At 35.9% G+C, this 18,545-nt stretch overlaps 1 protein-coding gene across 2 annotated transcripts in view; it reads right to left on the bottom strand.

Annotated features, from left to right (window-relative positions):
- Window positions 1–18,545, bottom strand: part of st6galnac3 (ST6 (alpha-N-acetyl-neuraminyl-2,3-beta-galactosyl-1,3)-N-acetylgalactosaminide alpha-2,6-sialyltransferase 3) — a 90,390-nt gene that overhangs the window by 45,490 nt on the left and 26,355 nt on the right. The gene's annotated exons all lie outside the window — the stretch shown is intronic.

Here is an 18,545-nt window from a genome sequence, read left to right as displayed (position 1 = left end):
AAACCCAAAATCCTGTCCACGAAACCCGGAAGCGTGATAATCCCCTATGTTTTTTTTGTCCACTCGTGATCCGATCGACGAAAACACATCTTAATACCAGGTGTAAACCTCACCACTAGATGCCCCTAAAATCTACACACTGCACCTTTAATGTACTATAAATGTCCTTTTACTTTTTTAAAACTTTTGATTTTTTTCTGTTATTTATTGCATTGTACTTGCTACATTGTTACACACCAAGACAAAATCCTTGTACAGTACGTGTAAACCCGCAGTACTATAAGTTGATTTTGATTCTTAACGTACTGCCTTATAAGTCATACAGATTTATATGTAAGTATTTCATGATGAAGTATTTCTATAACTTATTTTAATTAATGCTGACACTCGAATCTTAAAAGGAGCCATGGCATGAAAATCAGACTTTTTCCATGTTTAGGTGCTATAACTGGGTTCCGAGTGCTTTTATCAACCTATAAAATGTGAAAAAGATCAACCTAGTAACTTAGTTTTGGTAAACCATATTTTTGCAAGCACATAAAAAATTAGGTAATTGAAATTTGGCTCTCCTTATGATGTCATAAGGAGATCTTATTATAATAATACCGCCCCTTAATTTGCACTATCCAACCACAGTACTGCCATTTAGTGTCAAAGAAAAGCACAATTGAGTTTCAATTGCAACAAACCACCATCATTGTAATCAGTGTTTGAATTTCATCAGCTCATTTGCATTTTAAAGGACACATCCAAAACGCCACATTTTTGCTCGCACCCACAAAGTGTCAATTTTAACATGATATAATAAAATACAGTATATGGTATTTTAAACTAAAACTTTACATGTGTACTCTGGGGACACCAATATTTATTTTACATCTTAAGCCTTGTGACATGGCCCCTTTAAAATCAATGATTTTGTTTGAGTATATCATGGCTTGGAACTGTGTTTAAATTGCAAGTGCACACTAACAAGCATATAGGAAATTTTAGACCACATTTAATTAGGGAGAAATAATTTGGAGTCAAGAAAGACAGGTGGTTTCCAAATGAATACTAATGAAATAATAGAATGAAGTAAATGAAGTAAACTAATACTACTCTCATCCATTTCCATTCAAACCATTTGTCATTCTTCCTTGTGTTAATACCATTACTAGCCATTCATTTTTCAAACTTCACCTGCACTCTCCTCTATCATTGTACAGGTATTAAAGCATATGACCCTGCCAGATAAAAGCTTTAACTGTCAACTGCAGGTCTTCGGGGAAGAATGATGACTCGAGCCGTTCTAAGTCAATCCTTCAAGGTTTGTTTGAATTGCATTAGTCGCATGCAGCCACACTTTTGACTAATGGGATAAAGACTATTCAGATTATACTGGTCCCTTTAAACATGCAAAGTAAACCAACCACAAGTTTTGCTATCTAGTTAGAGTTTGCTTGGGTTCATCTAAAACAGATTATGCAATTAATAAAGTGACATTAAAGAAATTATGCTGGTAAGACAGTCTCCACAACTGACTCTATATAAAAATATAAAAAACCATGATCAGATGTTATGTAATGAAAAGATATGTTTATGAATATCTAATTTGGATAGTCATTCCCAATTCAATTCTGAATGGCATACAACATACCAGAAAGTTTATATCTACAAGTCGGTTTATGCCATCCAGAACCAACCCTGGATCACAACCCTTTTAACTGCACACCTACAAATCCCTCGGTCTAAGATTGAGAGACATATCAGTGCAGCCTTGGACTCCGGTTTGTCCTATTACCACCAACTTGTCTGCCTTAACCCTCAACATATCTAACACTGGATCTACACAGATCGATCTCTACCATACCAGGATGTAGTGTGCAGTAGTGAAAACTACAAGAAGCTATTATATAAGACAAGGTAAAGTACTTTAAAATATAAGATATAGATTATATATAGCAAAGGCTGTCCTAAAAATGGCGAATGGTTCTTATAAAGTGTATTTTACATCGTATACGTTTGTCTTTTTTGTATGTGAAAGAATAAAGTAAAACATTATATAAAAGCAGCACAAAAAGAAATCGTGCCTACTGTAATATTTATGATAACAGTTCATAGGTCTGCTTAGCGGTGCCTGGGCTTCATGCATTAATTGTCTGTTTTGATCTAAAGCACCATGCAGAGTTTACCACCTTTGAATATGTTAAACCAAACTGAAAAAAAGGTCAGAACAAAGAGGAAAAAGACCAAATACAAACAGCACTGACTAAGATTTTTTCTGTTACAAAGCAGGCCAATGCTTTTATTATAATAAATGATGTGGCTGATTTAAGAAACAACCACAGCTGTCCCAGTTTTTGTTCAGTGTTATGTCAGATAAGAGTGATTGCATAAACAAATGGTTTGCATTACAGAATTTTAATCAGTTAGGGATGACTACATGAACGTATTCAAGTGAATAAACGAAGGCCTTTTGAAAAGGACACACACGTCTGTGCACGCCTTGTGGAAATCTGGGATTTGAATCGAATTTATTTTCATTTAATTTTGTTTGCAATAAAATGGCACGCTGTAGTGTAATTACCATACTATTTAATTTCATTACAATGCAGAAAGAGAGAGACCACCACAGACCACCGCAGTAGCCCCTGATACAGTATCTCAAGCTTTTATATGTGCACAGCATTTGAGCACAGCATTAAAGACACACTATGCAGTTATTTTACCTTAATATAACAGCTTCAAAGTCATTTCGATGGTAAACGAAGTCATAGTATGGCGAATCATCCTTCTGTTGAAGCTCGGGGAGGACGCCGCTAGCAAAACCACCAATGCAAGCTTGAGAGAACCGCCCCTGACAAATCTCGCGAGAATCACGACTTGCTTTACGGCAACGACGTCACACACGTTAGGCTTGTTCGACTTCGTGCAGCGCTGCAAGAACCGGCAGTCGGATGACGTAAAAGTACCGCGAGAATGATCCAAGACGGCACTTTGACGTCATCCGGCTGTCGGTTCCTGCAGCGCTGCATGAAGTCAAACAAGCCTATAACAACAACTGCACGCGCGCATTTGAGACGTGATGCTCGATGAGAGAAACAGCTAAGAAAACCCGTTCGTAAGAGAGTAGAAAGCGAAAAAGAGATTCTGACCGAGTTAGGAACCGGACAAGAGTCCCACTCGGTCAGGTTTTTACTCGTTGGCGTGAGCTAATAGACAGCACTTGATGCAAAAGGGATGCTGATCTGGCGATCTTGTTGATGGACAAGTAAGTAAATCTCTTATTTGTACATTTGTTTGCGGTCTATGTTGTATGTGGTTGCGCTTGCTTGTGTGTATTTTTTACTATGCTGTTCATTCATCCAGTGTTGATAATTAGACCAGTAAAATAACTTCAACATGGGTCTAGCTAGCTTACGATCATAAGAGCATTTAGCAGACTTGCTTACAAACACTCGTTTCTCTTACATGTTTTTTTTTTGCCATCTAAACTCAAGTGTTGTGTTGTGATGTGTACATAGTCATTTGTCTAATTTCGATTTCTTATGGCCAATGAATAACAGCCAATGTTATGAAATAATGCAACGTATACATTACAATTAACTTTGTCAATGCATTTTGTAATGTTTACAATTAAATAACAAATGAAATTATACAGTAGACATAACGTTAGACTATAGACTGTTTACTTGTGATTAAGCTGCAATCTTGTAAAAACGTAATAAGCCAGCAAACGCGGTAGGCTACTTTATTATTATATGCCTACTACACTTGGCATAAACTTCTTATTATCCTATTACCATCATCTGTAGTTTAGTAGACATGCAGTAGCCTAATATTTGTATGAAATTGTGAAACATTCCCTGGTCATTATCTTCAGAGTCCATCTCTGCATATTCACGCCCAACACTATACTATGCACGTTTTCCCCAGTGACTCTAGGGGTCGCTGTTTGACAAAAACGTCAAACTGCATGGAATGCCTTTAATGTTGACTGCTCCTTTCTAAAACCTGATGCATACAGTCAACAATCTCCACTTAACATCAAACTTGATTCAGCTGCCAAAACAAATCTTGTGGTTCTGTGTGGAAACGTGCAAAAAAGAAAAAAAGAATAAAATCATTGGCCTCAGGCTAAAACTTCATTTGCCTGAACTGAAATAGCATCAAAAATAGCACAAGTCAAGAATAATGTCAACGTGTGTGATAAAAAGAAACCGGAGACTCTGAAATAAAAACCAGAATAATAAACTGTAATAGTAACATGGTTGTGCTTGCACCATGGCGGATATGCTATTTATATGGCTGAAGAGGAAACCTATATTATTCGCCATTACTGCAAATAGGTAGAATTCTGATTCATGCAATGACTATCCATTATGACCTGTAGGTATTTTTATCTTCATGTACACCAGGGGTCTCAAACCCTGCTCCTGGTGAGCTACCGTCATGCAGATTTTAGCTTCAACCCCAATTACACACACCTGAAGCAGCTAATCAAGGTGTTCAGGCTTGCTTGATAATTACAGACAGGTGTGTTAGAGCCGCGCGGGAACTGAATACTGTGTCCGAAAGCTCTAAAAGCTGCATTCGGAGGCACAAATTTAAGAAGAAAGCGGCTTCAGCACAAATGTAGTGTAAATTAAGTTATATTTTCACTTTTTACACATTTTAATTGCATTTATAGCAAGAAATTAGTATTGTAGTTTTCAAATATGGGATTAGTTATCACAAAGGGGCGTAATTTTATTACGCTGCCTATGAAGTCTGTCCGAATGCGTTTCTCAGAGCTGCCTTAATGCCTCCGAAGTCATTGCCTCATGAGGCAGCAAGGCAACAAGCTACATTCAGACTAGCTGTAGCAGAGCGACACAATCTCATTGATTTCAATGGAAGCTTGGCGACTTCCGGCGACACCACTGATCTATATAAATGACTGGATTGCGCATAGAACGCTTAACGTAACAGCGTGAGGTGAAGCCAGCGCAGAGTTCGAGCCGCCATCTTGGTATACCCAACCGGCAGACGGCGTCATTGACTTCCATTCAAAATCATGTTTTAAATTCACCCGCTTTACAGCGTATCAGTCACGCAAGATTATTTTTAGGATATGTGTACGTAAATTAACTGTTAATTCTGGTGTTATTTGCAATGTTTATGCTTTAATCGGGCAGGAAAATGGATTTATAAAAACCGTTAAGGTGAGTGTGTCTGCTGCGTTCTGTTAATGACACGGGTATAAATAAAGTTTTTTTTACATTCAGCTACGCGGTCAGCGTTATTTCTCTAAATAAGTTTAGGTAACTTGTAAGTTTAGATAACATAAAACCAGCAAATTATTGCATGCACATACGGTACAAAGTATGATTATTTATTTAGATTTCAGAATGAGCACGTTTGTCATTAATACTAAATATGCTGCGATCTGTCTGCTGATCTGATACTGCAATGAAGATGAATGTATAACTAGATAGAAAAGTTTGTTGACAAACTTTATGTTGGCTTGACAAAGCCTGGCCTGAACGTTTAAAACGGATTGACAGAAGTTTAGTTTAGTAGGCTATCTGGCTGTTAGTATGTTTAAGTATGAAGCTAGCATGATTAGCCTGAAGCTAACATGAATAAGCATGAAACTAGCATGATGCTAACATGAATTAGCATGAAGCTAGCATGATGCTAACATGAATTAGCATGAAGCTAGCATGATGCTAACATGAATTAGCATGAAGCTAGCATGATGCTAACATGAATTAGCATGAAGCTAGCATGATGTTAACATGAATAAGAATGAAGTTAGCATGAAGCTAGCATGATGTTAAGATGAATTAGCATGAAGATAGCATGATGCTAACATGAATTAGCATGAAGTTAGCATGAAGTTAGCATGATGCTAACATGAATTAGCATGAAACTAGCATGATGCTAACATGAATTAGCATGAAGCTAGCATGATGCTAACATGAATTAGCATGAAGTTAGCATCAAGTTAGCATGATTAGCATAAAGCTAGCATGATGCTAACATGAATTAGCATGAAGTTAGCATGATGCTAACATGAATTAGCATGAAGCTATCATGATGCTAACATGAATTAGCATGAAGCTAGCATGATGCTAACATGAATTAGCATGAAGCTAGCATGATGCTAACATGAATTAGCATGAAGCTAGCATGATGCTAACATGAATTAGCATGACGCTAGCATGATGCTAACATGAATTAACATGAAGCTAGCATGATGCTAACATGAAGCTAGCATGATGCTAACATGAATTAGCATGAAGTTAGCATGATGCTAACATGAATTAGCATGAAGCTAGCATGATGCTAACATGAATTAGCATGAAGCTAGCATGATGCTAACATGAATTAGCATGAAGCTAGCATGATGCTAACATGAATTAGCATGATGCTAACATGAATTAGCATGAAGTTAGTATGAAGCTAGCATGATGCTAACATGAATTAGCATGAAGCTAGCATGATGCTATCATGAATTAGCATGAAGCTAGCATGATGCTAACATGAATTAGCATGAAGCTAGCATGATGCTAACATGAATTAGCATGAAGGTAGCATGATGCTAACATGAATTAGCATTAAGCTAGCATGATGCTAACATGAATTAGCATGAAGCTAGCATGATGCTAACATGAATTAGCATGAAGCTAGCATGATGCTAACATTAATTAGCATGAAGCTAGCATGATGCTAACATTAATTAGCATTAAGCTAGCATGATGTTAACATGAATTAGTTTGAAGCTAGCATGATGTTAACATGAATTAGCATGAAGCTAGCATGATGCTAACATGAATAAGCATGAAGTTAGCAAGATTTATTATGAAATTAGCATAAAGCTAGCATGAAACTAGCATGAAGCTAGTATGACTTAGCTTGAAGCTATCATGAAGCTAACATGACCAAAAGACCCAACCCCTATGTCTCTATGATGTTCGGATCCAGAGATATAAGGCTTTGTTTATTATGTTGCTAGGGTGCTCATATTTGGTTGCTAGGGGCGTGGCTTAATAGCTCAATAAGAATCCTTAGAGACTGATTGGATGCCTGAGTAAAATGAGCCCACCCCCATGTCTCTGTGACACTGTGCTGCAAAGATATCCATCTGGGCATTTTATAATGGAAGTCTATGGGAGATGTTGCTAGGGTGCCCAAAAATGGTTGCTAGGGGCGTGGCTTAATTGCTATGGGATGATCCAGAGAGACTGATTGGATGCCTGAGTAAAATGAGCCCACCCCCATGTCTCTATGACACTGTAAAGCGAAGATATTCCATCTGGAACGTTTTTATTCCCTTATATGGGCGTGTTTCCTGCCCCGTTATAAGTCAATGGGGAATTTTGGGGGCCTCCTACACCCCAGGGGTGAAACTTACACCCCAATGTGATGTATGTTCTTACAGAGCCTGCCAGCCTCTGCAAATGTGGTAACCCACAAGTTTGTACAAATTTCTCGCTTGCAGCTATGACCCGTCAAAGTTTGTCGCAATGTTAAGTCAATGGAAAATTTGGGGTGTTTGAGCGCCCCGTTTAGGAATTCGGTAGGTCCCATCAGTTAGAAAAGGCATAGCACCTATCTACGGACCAGTCTTAAAAGTTTTGTAAAGTTTTGTGGGTGTAGCTTGAAAGCTCTAGGAGGAGTTACAATTGGTAAAAAGTATGAACAGAAGAATAATAATAATAATAATAATAATAAGCTTAGATCGAAGAACAGTATGTTGGCTTTGTCAAGCCAACATAATAACTGATTAAAAACTAAAATGTACAACTTTCAGTAAATAACTATGTACATGCTTAGGACGTTTGTGTTGTAATAATTTACAGGGTAACTTCAGATATAAAAACGAAGACTAGTAAAGTGATGTTTTATCATTAAAATCTGATCGCGTCCAATGATTTAATAGAATGTTTGGGTATACCAACATGGCGGCGCGGTGGCTTCACAGTTGTGACGTCATGTGCAATCCAGTCATTTATATAGAAAAGTTTAAAATGACGCACCTCCCTAAACATTTCTCAACTTTGTCGCACGACTGGACATGCCCATTCAGTCACGCGAGAAAGTTTAGAAATGTTTAACTTTATGCAAATTAAGAGTGACTTTCGGGAGCGACTACCAATGAGAACGAAGCAGTGGAGTTCACGTCATCCGGCTCTTGTCAGTGACTGAAGTGGATGTTACTTATGACAACCAGATATAGAAACGCCTCTTTTGAAACATACGAGCGACACGCAGCGACAAAGTCGCTTATAATGTGAATGTACCTTAAAGGTGCTCTGTGTAAATTTTAGCGATATCTAATGGTGAGGTTGCGAATTGCAACCAACGGCTCAGTCCACTGCTCTTCCCTCACTTTGAAACGCATAGAGAAGCTACGGTAGCCACCACCAAAAAAATGTAATCGACGGACAGAACTTAGTAAAAAAACTTTGTCTGTTAAGGGCTTCTGTAGAAACAGGGTGGCACAAAATGGCGACTTCCATGTAAGGGGACCCTCGGTGTATGTAGATAAAAACGTCTCATTCTAAGGTAATAAAAACAATACAGTTCATTATAAAAAGGTCTTTATACACCCCTGATAATATAGTTTTGTATATTATTTTGCATTTCTGTCAAGAGATCCTTTTAAAAATTACACACTGCACCTTTAAGCTTTCGGACGCAGCCGAAGTCTGCAGGATGGCAGCTCACCAGGAGCAGGGTTGGAGACACTAATAATCTTTTACATTGTAATCCTTTCATTTTTAATATTTGGGATGTTTGTGTGCTGATGCACATCCCTGTGTGTGTAACATGCAGTGTACACGCATTGTGCATATTTACAATAAAAAAAATAAAAATACTGCACCATTGACTTTTTAGACCAGGTTTTAGTTGGTCAATGGCACAACCGTTTTCAGTTACTCAAAATAGCAACGCACCTAAACTGATGTGCGAACAGATGGGTGCAAATGCATTTGACGCGGGACATTAAAATGAGAAATGCATCAAACTAAAACTATAAGAAACACTTGAGTCACGCTTGGCGTCACATTGCGCCAGGTGTAGGGCCCACTGTGTTTAATCAAAAATCTAATATAATTTGATTTTTGATGCCATATTAAATTTTTGAGGGCTAATATATATATAGATTTTATATATACACTTTTAAAGTATCTTGTTTAGAATCAAAATTCTTTTTCTGCAACATTTTTACTGCATTGTGAAAAAAACATTATGCACATACATCTTTAATGAGAAACTACAGGAGAGAAATGTTGAAGAAAAATGACTTCAGTCTGGGATCAATTTTCAGCCTCACTTCACAAAAGCATATTGATCTAACTGCTTGCAACAATTTAAAACAATCTAATCTAATCTTCATCATTATTAGTTTTATGATATGAATTATTGAAGGGGTTTTTTCTTACTAATTTTGTATCATTTAAACTAAGTTTAGCCCACGATGGTGATTTAATTTATCCACTAATTCCTTTATTAGGGTACCATCTTATATGAAATAAATGGTGTATTATAAGTATATCCTTGAAGAAAATGTCAATACATGTGATATTAAATCAGCACATATGAAACATACACACACACAATGAATACTAATACACCACATCACATCCTAAAGAAATACTCATTACTTTGTGTTTGAAATGCTTGCTAATCAATAATAATAACAAATAGGTTTTAATGCTCTTTGCATAGGTTGCTAAAGCTTTGCCAGGTTTGACATTACAGTTAAATATTGCATGTAAGTAAACATACCAGTTTAAACATGCATAAGAGAATAAAATCTCAAAGTTGCAGCAGAGAGATTTTCTGTAAATAACAAACAAATATTTGGCTTGTCCCTCACAGACTAAGAAATTACTACAAATATTTTTAGGTAATCTATGTATGTAGTATACATGTGAAGTGCAGTATTATGCATTTATCCGACAGCAGGGCCTAGTTTTAAGCACTGTGTCCTTGGTACAGCTATCAGTCTAAACATCACTCATTGTTAAAGGGCAAGTCACATATTTCTGTCAAAATAAATGTCAGTGAAGACACATTTATGGTCTTTGATTAGATTAAGTCATCCTGGAGCATAATCCTGTGATGATTATATACACTTATGACATACAGGTTCCCACTCATCTACTCACCTTCAAGATTACATCAAACAAGGACAAAACAGTAGTAAATTGTAAAGTAAAGCGTATTTTAAGGGAATACAAAACAGCTAGGAAAGACTAATTCAAAGAGTTAGTTTTCTGGAAACAACCAGAAAATGTTACAACTTTTTGGGCTCTATCATACACCTGGCAGAATGCAGCGCAATGCGCGACGCAAGTGTCTTTTGCTTCAACCCAGCGCAATGATCATTTTCACGTTTAGCGCCACATTGTTTAAATAGCAAATGCATTTGCACCCAATGTTGCGCCCATGAGCGTTCTAGTCTGAAAACGAGGTTTGTTCAGGTGCATTGTTGGCACGTTGCTATTTTGAGGCAACTAAAATCTGATCTAAAGTCTAAAGTCAATGGCGCAATAGTGTTTTTGTTATTTAATGAGCGCATAAAAAATATGCGTCTATAAACGGGACGACAATGCGGGTTTGCTTATCACACACATGGATCTGCAGCAGTGCAAAAAAGCTTTTAAATATGAAAAATTTAAGGATTAAAATGTAAAAGATTATTATTGAGTCTCTTGGACAAATGAGGATCGATTATGAGACGTTAGAAGGCGTAAAGAGCTGAAAGAAAACGGCTTTTAAAGGTTTTAATCCAAAAAATGTATAATTTCAGTACAAATAAAAACAACACAATTTTTTAACATTAATTTTAAACTGGTGGTCTTCTTCCTCCGCTTAGTTTATCAGTTTACACATTCTGCTTTCTAGATAGGAAATCGGCATGGCGCCACTCGCAACTTGCTTTTAAAGGGGATGAGAGCTGAGACTCTCATTGGTTTATTGCACATTACACCCAAAACACGGCCATTACTCATTAGGTGAATAGGAACAACCCTTTTAGGCCGTGGGCTTGGCGCATAAACAATTTTTACCTGTCATTAAATTAGCAAAAGTGGGTTCCGACACGCCCGTTGAGGACGTGCGCCGTGCGCTTTAGACAATGCACTTAGATTGTTAAAATAGGGCCCTTTATCTAAATTTTGCTACAGTTTTGTTTGAAAAATGTGCAAGATTTTGTTAAATAAATGGTACTTGGTTTGTAAAAACAACATTATGTTTGAATTTTTGCAATGACAATTCATCATTAAAGTGTGACTTAAAGGAACAGTTTCCCCTAAATAAAAATTCTATCAGACTTACATTATTTTCTTTCCTTACATTTGCATATTGAAGATGCTTTATTCAAAGCGACTTACAGCGCATTTAAGCTACTGTAAACATATTATCAGTATGTGTGTTACCTGGGAATTGAACCCACAAACTGTGCTGCTAACTCTATGCATTACCAGTTGAGCTAAAGGAACACAAAAAGAGACTTGTTTGAAGAATGCACAGGTTTTCAATTTATCAAAAACTCATAATGACCAAAATATCTTTTTTTTTTTGGTGGACATTAATGTAAAAGCACACAAACAAGAAAGCACAAACTCAGCTTACACAGCAACCTGTCTCCAACCACCTGACAGGAGGCCATGACCTTAACCTTTCTGACCACCACTCAGGAGTGCAATGAATGATTCATGGGGCACACTACGAATTTTGCTGACACTTTGCCTTATGTTACCTGCAGGTAGGCAAGGGGCCTATTGATGTTGGATGTCATTCTGCAAAGCTAAAAGCCTTCGCTCATTCCCAAGGCTTTGTGACATGTGGATAAAAGTCTGAGTTGCTTTAAGAACCCTGATTTTGTTGTTTGTATGGTACGCAGGGCATTGTGGAGCCGGTCTTCATTGAAGCAGATCATTTACTTGTGATTCATGCGTGTTTCTAAGGGGTAGAAAAGTATAGTGGCTTGAAATGCAAATTGATATGACTGGGCTTTGGGCAGCAGAAGGTTTGGATAGTAGAATATATTAATGCTCATATCCACTGCTATTGTGAAACCCAAGAAAGAAACTAAATGATACACCACATTAGTCCAGCAGCCTGGAGAAAATAACATAGCATTTTTTCATTAAAGTTGAGATGAGAAAAACAGGAAGAATATCCTGCATCTGCTATTATATTATGGCAAGCTACAATAGCACTGCATAAGCATCTAAACAACAAGCAATATTTGTGAAATATAGTTTTTGTGTGACTGTGTGGCTTTTTTTCTCTGAATATAAAGAGAACCAAGGAAGACAAAATCATTTCCTATTTCTAGTCACCACTACAAAGACACGCTAGTTCAATTTTCTTTTCCATACGCCATGAATATATTTTCTTTGAATTCATGGTTCTTTGATATTATAATTTTGAAATTAAACAGAAAATGGAGACGTGCCAAGTTGCTTCATGTTCAAAAAAGGTCATTGATGTGTCAAGTGCAGACAATCTTGATATACAACAAGGCGCAAAATAAAAAACGGCCATTTGTCCTAGATATTCAGGATCTCAAACATTTTGAAAATCAAATGAATATATCCATTTGATGTAAAATTTTAAAGTAGGTTCCTGCAGCACAGTATTGTTTCTTCTCAAATGTGCACATCAAAAGGTTAAGAGATTTGCATAATCACTATGTAGTTTAATGTAGCAAAGGATTGAAAAGACATGAATAAAAACCTCTTTGCAAACCAAAAATTCTTATACTGCCTGCCTGAAATCATTTAAATGCACAAATGAATTTTTTAATAAAAATACTTTTAAACAAACTGTAGTGTTATTAGGTAAAATGATGAGTTCCACTCAAATATTCAAAATATTTCAATAAATAGATTCTTAAATGTGACACTGGAACACAAAACCTTAAGTAGCACGGATATTTGTAGCTGAAAAAAATACATTGTATGAGTCAAAACTATTTTTTTAACAAAAATCAATAGATTCTTAAGTAAAGATCATGATTTATGAATATATATTATACCATGAATATATTTAGTACATTTCCTACAATAAATATATCAAAAATTAATTTATTATCAGTAATATGTGTTGCTATTGATTTTTTTGCACCAGCAGATTCCAGATTATCTCGGTCAAATATTGTCCTATCCTAACAAACCATACATCAATGGAAAGCGTATTTCAGCTTTCAAATGATGTATAAACATAATTTCAAAAGGGACATTCACAATGATAAATGGCAGACTTTTTCAGATGTTTAAGTGCTATAATTGGGTCCCCAGTGCTTCTATCAACCTAAAAAATGGGGAAAAAAATCAACCCAGTAACTTAGTTTTGGTAAACCATTCTTTGCAAGTATGTGAAAAAAATAGGTCATTGAAATTTGGCTCCCCTTGTGATGTCAGAAGTGGATAATACTGCCCCTTAATCTGCACTATTCAACCATACCACTGCCATTTAGTGCAGAGATCAGCTCATTTGCATTTTAAAGGACACAACCAAAAACGTCACAATTTGCCACTTACAAAGTGGCAATTTTATAAGAAATTATCTATAGTATTTTGAGCCAAAACTATACATATGTACTCTGGGGACCCCAAAGATTAATTCGACATCTTAAAAAAGTCTTGTGAAATGTCCCCTTTAAATGACAGATCCCAACATATGATGATGATGATATACTAATGACACTACAAATTGTACAGCATTCGGATCGGTTGCATTGAAAAGTACCTGGACAGACTACTACCACTGGTACCAAACCACGTCGGTGTCTGGCAGAAGTGTAAAAGTGTTGGTATTGACAGGAACATCAGCAAAGAGATGAGAAGCATTCATCTGCTCGGAGCTGACAGACACACGCACGCATCTGACAGGTGAGCATGTTTCACTGTGAAAGTGAAGAACTGGAGTACAGCGCCCACACTCCATCATTTCAGATGAGAAGATATAGCCTGTCATCGCTAAAACAATTCAACGTTCTCTTTAAAGGTGCAGTGTGTAAATTTTAGCGACATCTAGTGGTGAGGTTGCGAATTGCAACCCATGGCTCAGTCCACTGCTCTTCCCTTGCTTTTGAAATGCATAGAGAAGCTACAGTAGCCGCCACCGGAAAAACATGTCATCGACTGAGACAATTTAGTAAAAAAAGTTTGTGGCTTCTGTAGAAACATGGCGGCACAAAATGGCGGCTTCCACGTAAGGGGGCCCTCGGTGTATGTAGATAAAAACGTCTCATTCTAAGGTAATAAAAACAAAATGGTTCATTATTAAAAGGTCTTTATACAGCCCTTATAATATAGTTTTGTATATTATTTAGCATTCTTGTCAAGAGATCCTTTTAAAAATTACACACTGCACCTTTAATTGTTGAGCAATTTTATAACAAAGTGAGTATTTTGTGCAAAACATAAATTGTTTTTTTTTTTTTGCATTTTGTATTGTTTTTTAATACTGAAATTTTCCCTTTTATTTTTGTTTTATTAACAGAAAAGTTAAATATCCAGTCTGAAGGTCTGACCGTCGAGGATCATATCACCTCTTACAGCTACTGGATCATCATATTCTGCGCTGTTAATATGTGAAGACAAACATGGATTTTGGATTGAAATGAAGTCAAACTTGTTTGTATGAACTGAAGCATCCCATAAACTGTGTTTACTGTTGTTATACATTGGGAATGTGCTTTTTAGTTGTCTCAAATGTTAATATGTTAATTTAATGAACACTTAAATGCATGATACATTGAGGACAATTTTTCTGCCATAAATAAATGTTGATCAGATGACATTAAACAAAATCCTTAACAGTTTTATAATGAGAATGATAGATTACACTGCTGTACTGTTACATTAAAAAAACTGTTTAAAATAAAGTTTTTTATCCCAAAAGTACCTTAATATGTTTCTGTCTTTACATTTACCATATTAGCACCATATTAAAAAAAATAACACTACATTGGAGTTAACAAATTACACAGAGGGAGTTAAATTTTAACAAATAAAAAATATTTAACACTGATTAGTGTCAATTTATAGTTAGATTTTTAACTCTGTATAGTGTCAATTGCTAACACTTTAAAAGTGTTAAAATAACTCTATTGGGAGTGGACCCCATGAGACACTTTTAAAGTGTTGAAATTAACTCTTATAGAGTTATTCTGAGGTTCCAGATTTTGCTGTGTATACAATTATTTAGATTAAAGCAAGCGTGCCATACAAGCCCTGAAAAGTGAAAAGCCAAAACGTCTCGATCGGCCCCTAGTGATTGGTCCCGCCTCCCCATGTTATTCAATGGGACTTGAGACCAACTAAAAAATTTAATTACACTTCAATTATCTTTTTTCTGAATCTGGTTTCTGTCATTTACTGTAGTTTTTATCACGCTGCTGTAAATTCAAATGTTTGTTTTTAAAATAAGTTTGTGTTTAGTTAGTTATTTAATGATATAAAAACATGGTGTCACGTCATGATTGACAGCTGTGATATCGTGTGATATGCGCATTCTGCGAGAGCAAGAACGGGGTCTTGATTTCGCGGCTTTACTTCCTGCTCACTACTGCGCAGGACTGGTCGCGAAATCTCTACTGCACAGACTCAAGACCCAAGATGTCAGCGCCGTATCAGGACACTGCCGGCTTCACTTTTCACCAATGGTCTTTTTTTTACAGTTTTTTACAAACCTTGTTCCTGAAGCCATGTGCTACATGAGGAAAACTCACCAAACAAAACAAAAAAAACTTACTTTATAACAGTTACCAAATGCCACACTAGAAAAATTTCATATCTAAATCATATATCAAAATCACAATCTGCTGTTGAACAATTATTTCTGTGCATTGTTATCTGACTGAATTTTAGTGTCTGGTCAAATGCAATTAATTTCTTTAGCTTTTACTCATTTCCTTTATTTATTCAGTTTATGCAGATGTCCTTTAAACACAAGAAGCAATGTGTCTTTTTGTGAGGGAAGAAATATGTGGCATGGATTTAAATATGGCAATATGTGTTAAACACTAAATAGACCTAAGTGTACTACACTAAGTGTACTTCATGAAACTGTCAGTCACATTTTCCATCTGATTGGTTTTCTGTGCTTTATAATATAAACAGCTTTCGGTGAGGGAAGTTTTGTGACTTTAAAAGAGCTCAATTATTTGGAGGATAAGACAGGCTGCTTGGCAACTAAAAGACTTTTCACTGAAGCATGACTTTTATGACAACGTAACCTTGACAAAGGTATTCAGCACAGCATTACCACCCAGACCCTTCCTGACCTTATGTTTGTTCATACAATACATAGAATTCACAGGCACCAAAACATTTTAATTGATCATCCCGACCCATTTCATCAATTCAATACAGCAATTAAAAAGAAAGATGCGCAGTGAATCATTTTAGACTAATAAATTCAATTAAAATTTCTGGTCCATCTTTAATATTCTGCTCCATTGTGAGAAGGGAAACAAGCAAACCCTCAGACTAATTGTAGCTATAAATCACCTGAGCACTTGAAACTGCATAAACTTGGCAGTTATGAGTCAAAGCCTCATCTGTGTGTGTAAAAGCCTCTCCAATGACCTTGAATATGAGAGCAAAGACTTGGCAAACTCTACTATCTCTAAACATTTGGGCACCAGATTCTTTCATCATCCAAACATCCTTAACAACATCTTGAGGCACAATATCCTAAACTATTGCTAACACCCTCATAAATATGTATGCTATTAGAATGCAGTCTTAACTCATCAGTACTGGGTAATATATGTTTTTTTTTCTGTACTTGCTTTGAAACATTTCCAACCACTTCTTGGCATGGTACAAAAGACTGAGTGTGTTAATTAATTTCTAAATTAATTTGTCTCTTAGGTGAATATCTCACAACCTGACTAACATACAAAGCAAATTAAGACCTGTATACGTGATTTATAAGCAAAGAATTTATCTTTGCTTATAAATGTTTTTTTTCTGCATGTTTCTTTACCTCAGTGACTGGAACAGGTGTTGATGTCATGTAAATGAAGGCAATCATGTATTTTTAGCCTCTGAATTCAAAATAATTTCTCCAGCTTAGTTTCATTAATGATCTTTTTGAACTGGTGAGATACTTGAGTTAAGTAATATTTTTTGATAGCACATTGAGATTTTATATTGAAATATCAAGGAAATTTTGATTTCTTTTGAAATGAACCCTTTAACTCATTCCCCGCCAGCCTTTTTTGTGAAAAGTTGCCCACCAGCATTTTTGTGATTTTCACAAATGTTTTACAAAATGCCTTCCAGAAATTTCCTTCTAAAAATATTTAAACATACAAATATATCAAATGAAAGAACAGACCCTCTGCTTTCAAACAAACAAACAAAACAGGTGAAAAAACGTTTCATCCTATCTTTATTTTTTCTCTGCTTATAAACTCTTAAATTTGGCTATATGGCTATTATAGAGATCAGATTCAGAATGATTATCAAAACATACACAGAGTGTAAAATTAAAAAATGATTTTTTGCTTCAGTTTTTTTACAAATTGGGCGCCATCTAGTGGATAATCGCGGTATTACAGATAATCATAAAAACTCATCAGGAACACGTTTTTTTTATGCAAATGTTTTCTTTTAATTGACGAAATAACTCGTCAAAGGCGGGGAATGAGTTAAAAACAAACAGAAGTCAGAAAAGTCAAATGTTGATTTCTCAGGATGCAGAATAACAGGAAGTATTGCATTGCTACGTAAACAAGCTTATTTAAAGATGACAAAAAATAAACATTGGTGCCTTGAATTTGAGATGCTTTGATAGCGTGAACAGAATAAATGATTATACATTATTCATACTTTTATTTATTGTACATGGTAAAATACACACTGACCGTACTTGTACATCTTTTCAAATATACTGCTCAAAACCTTTACACATGATATTTAAATGTTTTCAGATCATCAGATCATTAGTGGACAATGTTAAATACAGGTATAAACAGGGTTTTGAGCTTGTCCACTTCAAAATAGGGGTGTAACGATTAGGGATGCACCGAATATTCGGCCACCGAAAAATTTAGTCTGAAAGACTTTTATCACCAAAACAATACGGCCAAAATGTTGTGATGATGCAAACAGAAACCCCAACCTGCACGTGCTTGTCTGAAGCAACATCTGCGGTTGGAGATTTGGTTTTAAAGAGACAGTAACCTCAATTAACCTACTTAAGTCTGTGTCATTATGTTAATCAAACAACCAAAGACAAAGAGAAAATCACTTCTGTAGCTCTAAAAATAATAATAATTATATTTAATTTATACAATAAAGACAGTGTTATGACTCATTGAATTCGATTTCTATACCTAATGCTAATTTCAAACCTTGCTTAATGTGCAACTTTGTTCTTTTTTATTAATGTTTGCAATTTCTTTATTTGTTATTAGATATTCCCCACCCCCTTTTTGCTGATCCAAAAATAATTCGATCCGTGCCTCAAAAACTGTAATGTGATCCGAACTGTGAGTTTTGTGATCCGTCACACCCCTAGTAAAGTTGGTACACAGTGAT

This window comes from Misgurnus anguillicaudatus, chromosome 2 (assembly GCF_027580225.2).
Source record: "Misgurnus anguillicaudatus chromosome 2, ASM2758022v2, whole genome shotgun sequence".
Taxonomy (NCBI): Eukaryota; Metazoa; Chordata; class Actinopteri; order Cypriniformes; family Cobitidae; genus Misgurnus; species Misgurnus anguillicaudatus.
This window is presented reverse-complemented; position numbering and strand designations above follow the sequence as displayed.